Below are 9,168 nucleotides of genomic sequence, written 5' to 3' on the forward strand. Positions count from 1 at the left end.
GCAAAACTAGTTTTTAAACAGCATATAGTGTTTGACCTTGTAATGATCCTGTTGTTGATGATCCGTACACGATGATTTTGTACGGGGCGTCACATACTGAGATTGAAGCTCTTAATAGAAATAATACTTGGGTTATTACTAATCTTCCACCTAATAGAAAACCTGTTGGTTGTAAATGGGTGTATAGAATCAAGTATAAATCTGATGGTGAGATTGAAACATATAAGGCTAGACTTATTGCAAAAGGATATAATCAAAAAGAAGGAATAGATTATGATGAAACCTTTTCTCCTGTTGTTAAACATGTTACTGTTAGATGTATAATAACTATTGCTGTGCAAAATGATTGGCCTATTTTTCAACTTGATATCAATAATGCTTTTCTTTATGGTGATTTAAATGAAGAAGTTTACATGACATTGCCTCAAGGCTACTATTCTGATTCTGTTAGAATGAATAAAGTGTGTAAATTAACAAAGTCTCTTTATGGATTAAAACAAGACCAAGACAATGGAATGAAAAATTAAATGTTGCTTTGGTTGAAAATGGTTTTGTTCAAAGTAAAAGTGATTATTCTTTATATGTGAAAGATTGTGATAATGTGTTTATTGCATTACTTGTTTATGTTGATGATATTGTTATTACTGGAAATAATCTAGTTGAAATTGATAATTTCAAAACTTTTTTGAAGTCTAAATTCATGATAAAGGACTTGGGAAAATTAAAATATTTTCTTGGTATTGAAATATTAAATACAAATCAAGGTGTTTGTTTGTCACAAAGAAGCTTAGAACTTCTAAATGACTATGGTTATTTAGGAGTTAAACCAATTGGTACTCCAATTGAATCAAACTTGTGTGTTGTTTGTGAACCAAGTGATAAGGATCTTTTGATTTCTAATATAACAGAATATCAAAAGTTAGTTGGAAGATTGATTTATTTGACTTTAACCAGACCTGACATATCATTTGCTGTACATATTCTTAGTCAATATATGCATGCTCCATTGCAATCTCATTTGAACCTTGCATTTAGAGTTCTTAGATATCTTAAGAACTCTCCTGGAAAAGGCATATATTTGATGAAGGGCAATGGTTTTTCTTTGTATGCATATTCTGATTCAGACTGGGGAAAATGTAAATTAAACAGAAAGTCTGTCACTGGTTATCTTGTTTTCTTCTGTGGTTCCTTAATCTCTTGGAAAAGTAAAAAACAAGCAGCAGTTTCTAGGTCCTTTGCTGAGGCAGAATATAGGGCAATGGGTTCAGCTGCTTGTGAAATTATTTGGTTGAAAAATTTACTTTCAGATCTTAATATTACTATCAAATTACCCATTGAGCTGTATTGTGATAATAATTCAGCTATGCAGATTGCTTCTAATCATGTATTTCATGAGAGAACCAAATATTTTGATATTGATATGCACTTTATAAGAGATAAAGTATGTACAGGTGTTATTAAAACTTTAAGAGTTGATTCTGAAAATCAGTTGGCTGATATATTAACCAAAGGACTTAGTATCAAACAAGATAACTTTCTTTTAAGAGAGTTGGGACTTATTGATCTGTTCAAAAATAAGTTTGAGGGGGAATGTTAAAATTTATAAATTGTTCAAGCTTATTTTTTATTTATATTTGTAATTGTTATTTATTCTTTGGTTCTAGTGTTTGCAGAATAATGGTGTTTATATTGGAAGGATTGGCATTGCTGGATTCATTAAAGTGAAGGACTAAAGTTGATAAGTTATTGTAGATTAAAGATGAAATCAAGTTGGAGGACCATATTGCATTTTTTAGAAGATTGAAGGGCTACTTGGGGACCAAGTTATTTTGGTGCATATATCTCATATTAGGGTTGCAGTTGTCTCCAACGATTCAGTCATTCATTCTCAATCCTGTGGTTTTTCTCTCAAAACACACAATCTTCAAAACCCTAATCATCTTCATCTTCATTAATCAGATCGATAGAGTGCTTCTGTTATTCATTCAATCAATCACTCTTAGTGATTGTAATTTTGCAGTTTGTTGTTTGAGAGATTTTAGTCTATTCGATTTTATTTTCATCAAAGTTAAGATTGTAATTTTGTTGATTGAAGTATTCTGTGATTGAATCTTATATATTTTACATGCATTGTTACAATGAATCTCTAATCAAATTCTGGTGTCTAATCAGCTTGCTTGCCGTAGCTCCAAGCAGACCTAGTTGAAGTCGTCTCCCTTGATTGACTGTAAACAATCAAAAACTGAAAAGAAGAAATTGTGAACTGATTCAAGGAACTTGCTGATCTTGTTAAAACTGGTCTTGTGATGAATATTTGATAGGGTACGTTTGGTGGCAAATTTGTTGAAGATGATAAACGTGATTTATGCCTAAGATGTTAGAAGCACTCCAAAATTTAATTGACCAAGAAAAAAATAAATAACTATCTCATTTCACCAAACTAATTTTTCTTCGCTCGTTACAACTGGAATCCCAAAAGAATGCTGACCGATGAGATTTTATTTTTCTTATAACGGTTTCCGGAAATCGAAATAATGATAAGTGGTATATTTCCAAGCTCCCCAATACCGATTTCACAAGCGTCGACCGACCCCCACCCCCACCCCCACCCCCCCCACGACAACATTTTAGCTTGCGAATTGGATAGACGTTTTTAAATTTGTTAACCAAACCATCCCAACTAGCTATGCGGCTTATGTTCACACCTAACGGCATACCAAGGTAAGTAGAAGGTAGCTCGCCTTGACTACATCTTGTTAAAGTGACCATCTTGTATAATTCTGCGTCCGTCACCCCCACACCATATACATGTGATTTGTTAATGTTTACTTTTAAGCCGGATACCGTGTAAAACTCGTCGAATACTCGTAAAACATTTTTCATGTCAACAATGTTCTAGCCGGTTCATGTTACCACGTTGTCCGCATAACACAAGTGCGATACATTAAAATGCGAACTACCAATACGAGCCCCCCTAAGCAAACCGTGAGTTACTGCAACTTTAAAAGCGATATGTAGGCCCTCCATAGCAAGAATAAATAAAAACGGACTAAGAGACTAAGAGCGTTCTTAGGCCCCATTCAATCAAAAACTCGTTAGTTGAACTTCCATTACCCAGAACACATGCACGAGCCGATGATAAGCACATCATGACCCATCGACGCCAACTATCTCCAAACCCAAGAACTACATGTATTTTATCTAATCTTATAAATAATACCTGTTTTTTTTTTTTTTTAAGAAACTAAATTATTATAGCTCACTAAAGGATTGTGTTATTTATTAAAATTAACATATACATTTAATTTACATAATTTATTAATTAATCTATGTATTTAACAAGAACCATCATGGTCTATGTATTTTTAAGTAATCTAAGGAGAGTATACATCAGATCATCAGATGTAGGGAATAGTTAAAGAAAGAGAATTGGAAAAGTAAAAACCGTTGATATAATATCAACGTACGTACATATGTGTTAGCCACTTTATTTACACTCTACATATATGTACAAATAAATGTACATATACATGTACTATACGTATACATATCATGATCAAAAGACAAAAGGTGACAATCAACTGAAAACCTTAAAAATGAAAATCACACGGTTGATGAAGGATTACAGTTAATTAAGACCCCAGCAGCTGAGATACATAACCGTTCGAAGCGATTCATCGGGCCAAGCGAGTTTCTTTGAGCCGTGTGGTGCAGTTTTTTGAATACATGTATAAGTGTTAGCCATGGTAACACATGGTCTATGCAATATTATTTTACAATAGGTTTTATCAATGATCATTGAACCATGAAACTCACATTTGCACATTTCATCATTTCTTGTTGCCATTTGCCTGAGATCAAAAGAAAGAGATTTAGATTAAAAGGTTAAGCAGGTTTTATTTGTAGACCAATAAGATTATGATAGGATGTTTAATATATAGGGAAGAAATGTCAACAAGGACACATCAGGATAAGATCAAAACCAGAATTAGTAGTATTTTATTTATTTAATTAAAAAAGTACATAATGAGATTTAATTTTAACTCCTTGAGAGTCTCTTTATACTTTTGTATCTTTTGTCGTTTATAGATAATATTTGATTTGATTTGATATGTGATGTTTATTTATTACAAATAAAACGTGAATATCCAAACACCTATTCGACGGGTTTTCATAATTTTAATCATCATCTATCTATAATATAATATCTATTAAAAAAATTTGTATATTTTAATACTCCGCAACTAGAACTCACTTTTTTTTAACGATTTTCTGGCATCGGTAGATCATTTATTTCAACGATTCTCATCATTTGCACGTATTCATACACGTTCGGACAGAAACCCAAACCCGATCGACGCTGCCTGGGAACACATCCATTCGGGTAGTGTTCCTGAGTAGATGTCCATGAACGAATCCGGTAAAACCTCACTATATGGTCAATATATACCACCATTATTGGTGTTCAATTGTTTTAAAAAAAATCATGTCATCCCTAAAGATCGAACTCATGACCTCTCGAACTCACGTTATTTAATGAATTTTTAATTTATTTTGGAAATTTGACAAAGCACGATTATTATTGGAATTTGACAAAGCACGATTATTAATGACATTTCATCAATCATCTTTTGAGCCACCATAGTTTTCTGGGCTTTCTTTTTGGAAACATCAACTAAGACAGCTTCAATGATTTTAGAAAATTTGGTAGTACTGGGTCGAGACTTGAAATTTTCTTTGAGGTTTAACTCAAGTTTGGCTTATGCCTTTTCTCATGGTTTCAAAGAGTTTAATAGAGAGAAGACATGTCGAATTTCTTTAAGGTCTGGGTAATCCTTAGGGGATTAGTGACACGTTTTCACTTTCCATTAATGAGTCAATAAATTTGTTTGACTTGTTCAAAAGATGTGTAGGTCACTTTTACATTTTCAAGATCACGTATCAAAGAGTTGAATCTAATAAAGGTTTCTTTTAAAGTCTCAATTTTAAAAGCAAAGAACATCTCATAATCATGTTATAAAGCAATTATCTTGTTTTGTCCGACTTCATCTTTCCATTTATAAGTCAAGTCCAAATAGTCTATTATTGCTTTAGATGTAGGATTGTTTCTAATCATCTTAAAAACATGATTAGGCAAGGAAATAGCAATTATAGTCTTTGCTTTGGGGTCAAGACTAACACGCCTTTTATCTTCTTCCTGTCATCTAGATGGAGGAAGGGTTACATCTTTGACTTTAGTATCAGGAATATCTTCTGTTGCAGCTATAGCAGGCAGTGTTTCAGTGGGGATGTGAGGGCCATTTTTTATAATACCAGGCATGAGAGGGTCAACTGATTCAAAATGGAACATCATTCTATCTCTTCAGGTCTCATAGTCATCCTCATCCTCATCAAAATTTGGAGGTCTATTTGTAAAGCCATTCCCAATATAGGATGCATTTAGAAAATTGACCATTGTTAGAGTTCGAATCCAAGATATGAAATAATCAAGACTGAAGCTCTTATAACAATTGTTGGTCCCACATTAACAACGGAAGTATTGTAGGGGTGAATGCAATTGTTTTGCTTTTTTAAAAAGCTTTCAACAGTTAAGCATATAATTAGGCAAGTAATATAAATCAGAGTCAAGATAATTTTTAACTTATTCTTTTATTGATATAGTCTCAAAGAATTGAGGTTATCTTATAGCGGAAGAGATAATCGATTCATACAGTTTAACACCTTGATAGCTTAGAAAACTCTTAAGCATATACAAGTTATAGACTATCGATTTATAATCCTACACCACTAAATAATAAAACCTTAGTAAAGTTGTCTATTTATACAAAGTATAGTAACCGTGTAATGGAGCTATTGTCTGCTGGTTAAAGAGATGCTTGTACTTTGGCAGACCACACTGTAAGAGAGCACGCGACTATCTTTTGTGTATAAGATATGTCTGGAACTGCGTAATTTATGCGGACATACTGTTTGAATAAAAAAATAGAATGTAGAGGTTTCCAAGGCATCGGCATTAGGTATAACTATGAACTGCGCATGAGTTATACCTCTGCATTCCACGTTGTCTTGTAAGGTCACTTGTCAACCGCCGACTGGTGTCCTTCTCTCTTCAACTTAGTCTTCGATATTAGTTGAATAGCACATTTGTGATGTAGACAAAATTGGAAACATTTATGCTTCTGAACAACATAAATTGATTAAGTGTTGTAAGCTGCTTTTGCATCTTCTGCTGGTTCTTCTTCATTCTTCTACTGGGTCAGCATTCATCCCTCATCCTGGTTATGAAGAACCGTTATACTTAACTATTTCGAGTTGATAGTTAAGGCAACACACTTCAAACACTCAGGATCAGCATACATCTTTGTTGGCTATATACAATTAACCTATGTCGGATGTTAACAACTTAGTGCTTATGGTGGTTTTGACATAATTAAATCCTTGATTATGTAGGGGACTCAACAAAATACAATGTTATATGTCATTTTTTATACTGTGTGCCTTTTGTCTATGTACTACTCCGTATTAAATTGGGACAAAAAGAGTTTATTTATGAAAATGTTCAACTAATTTAGCATACTTTTAGCACATATTAGAAGAATTAATGGACAATTAATTTGAAACGACGGGAGCAGTATAAAAGTATGTTTTTATAAAAGTAGTATAAAACGGAAGTAGTTAAGTTTCTGTTTTGCTCTCGACTTGGTTGTTTTATGTTGTTCCATTTGGTTAACGTATGTATGTTCTTCGTAGTTTGTTTCTTTGTTGCGGGGCGAGACTCGGGTTTAGTTATGTTAAATTTTATCTTATGCACTTGTAAATTTATCTTATGCCATTTTAAATTTTATGTAATTTTAAACTTTATGTACTTTTTAATCTTATTTTATGCACTTTTTAATTGTATGTTAAATTTATTTTATGTTTTATTTAATTTTATTTAGATTTTTAATTTTATTTATTAACTATTTTATGTTAAATTTTACTTATTTTATCTAAATAAAACAATACAAAAAATAAAATTAAATGCCCCGTCAACATCATATTTTTCTAAGACCATTGGTAACGTGGTAGAACCGACGATGTGGGATCCGAGTTGGCAAAGAAGCCACACCCCATTCTTCTCCTAATGCGGCGTTGGATTGCGAGGTTTGGACGGCGTGCGTTGCTTTCCAACAGGAGAAGCAACGGGCGGGAGTTACACGGGGCTGCTTCTGATACGTCCAATACTTTGACTATTTGATTGGTTTGATTTTATTGATGTATTAAAAGGAAAATATAAATATTTGGGGTTCCGATAAACAGGGGACAGGGAAGCTCTTGTGAAGAAGATGACATTCTATCAATTCTTTTTTGAGATTTTAATTAATAACCCCAAGTATATCATACATGTAACATATAACTCCTTTAAGTTTTATAAATGAAATTCTAGCTTTAACATTAAATATTGCAGTATAAATGACTATATATGAAAATTATATATGGAAATTATAATTATATTAGCTTTAACATTAAAAATAAAATGTCACATCAACATTTCAGTATCAACCCACATCAAAAAATCACACCATCATTACTTCACACCAAAAACTCACACTACCTAGTCATTCAAAAAGTGCAAAATAAAACTCACACCACAAATACACGTCCCTCCCCATTACAAATGGTCTAATACCTTCTACATTACAACTCTCCCTTTCTTAATTATTGCCATCTCAGCGACAATACCTAAAAAGTACCCCTCTTTCACTCCACGTCAACGCCACTATTATTCATGGTGTAAGGGAAAATAGCACATGATTGACATGAAGTGAAAGAGTGACATGTATGAACCAATAATAACATAACAAGTGGCAATATCTGAGGGCAACTGCAGTAAAGCACATCTTCTTATAAGACCATTTGTAATGGGTCCAAGTGACCCCGTCACTTGCTGACATGGACTAAAAGTAACGCCACTTTTGGCTGTAACAAGGCATCACTTTGTGGTACCACTTTGGCATTTGTTAGAAAGAAACACCAAAAGTGACGGTGTCACTTGTTTTTTTTTTTTTTTTTTTATTGATTTAAAAATTTTATTTATATCCCCATTTAATATTTAACCTAATTATACTTTAACACATCATCACAATACTCCTAACTAACACAAAAAAGTAACACCACCAATACTCCACTCAACAAAGAAATACGTCATACTCATCCAAAAAGTGCAAAAAAGGCAAGTGACACCACAAGTGACACCGCTAACCATTACAAATGGTTAATAGTAAGATTTTATTTTTTAAAAGCAAAAGGAACTTTATTAAAATATAACAAAATGAATAATGAACATGAAAAATATATATTAATTCAAAACAGCAATAAACTAAAAGGAAAAAAAATTCAAAAGTCAAACTATGATAGTTAATTTGGGACGTCAAATTATGTAGTATTATCTCTCTCCCACTCCGACTCTCCGACTGAATTTTTGGTAAGCAACGTTCATCTTGTACTCCTACAGCAACAACATACAACAACAAGCAACATACAACAACTGGTAACTATGCTCCAACTAGAGGATCGACGGCTTGTACGGGCACACGACTACTAGTTGATCGGGTTAGAGTCTACCGATAGTCTTTACTACTTAATCCCCAGTATAGTCATCCACACACAGGTGATGCATCATTCAGCACTATACTCAATAAACAGTAGCCAACTAGACCCAACCACAACTAGGTTGACCTCTCTGAGCTGAACCTAACAGATCAAGGTTCCAACTACAACAACAACTACAACTTGTGTACAGACAACCATTCAACTACTACTACTACAACAGGCAACTAATACTACTAAAAGCATGGCAACCTTAACTGCGATCAACTGTACAACATAACTACTAAACATGGCAACTAACAACAATATAAACATAGTAGCGCAACTTGCTACTCTATACTACACCAAGTGATAATCCCACTCACCGATTACCAGCAACAGAAGGCACTCAGAATTCTAATCTTACTGAGCCCTCTCTTCGTCCTTAACACCTGAGAATAGACATAACACAGTCAGTAATCATGTCTTGATAATAACCCAAAAGCATAACAACAAACATCAATTCATACACTAAATCAACACCTACAATCATGTAATCACTATATGATAAGTCTACATCATAATTTCAACCCATAACTA

This window comes from Rutidosis leptorrhynchoides, chromosome 5, assembly GCF_046630445.1.
Source record: "Rutidosis leptorrhynchoides isolate AG116_Rl617_1_P2 chromosome 5, CSIRO_AGI_Rlap_v1, whole genome shotgun sequence".
Lineage (NCBI taxonomy): Eukaryota > Viridiplantae > Streptophyta > Magnoliopsida > Asterales > Asteraceae > Rutidosis > Rutidosis leptorrhynchoides.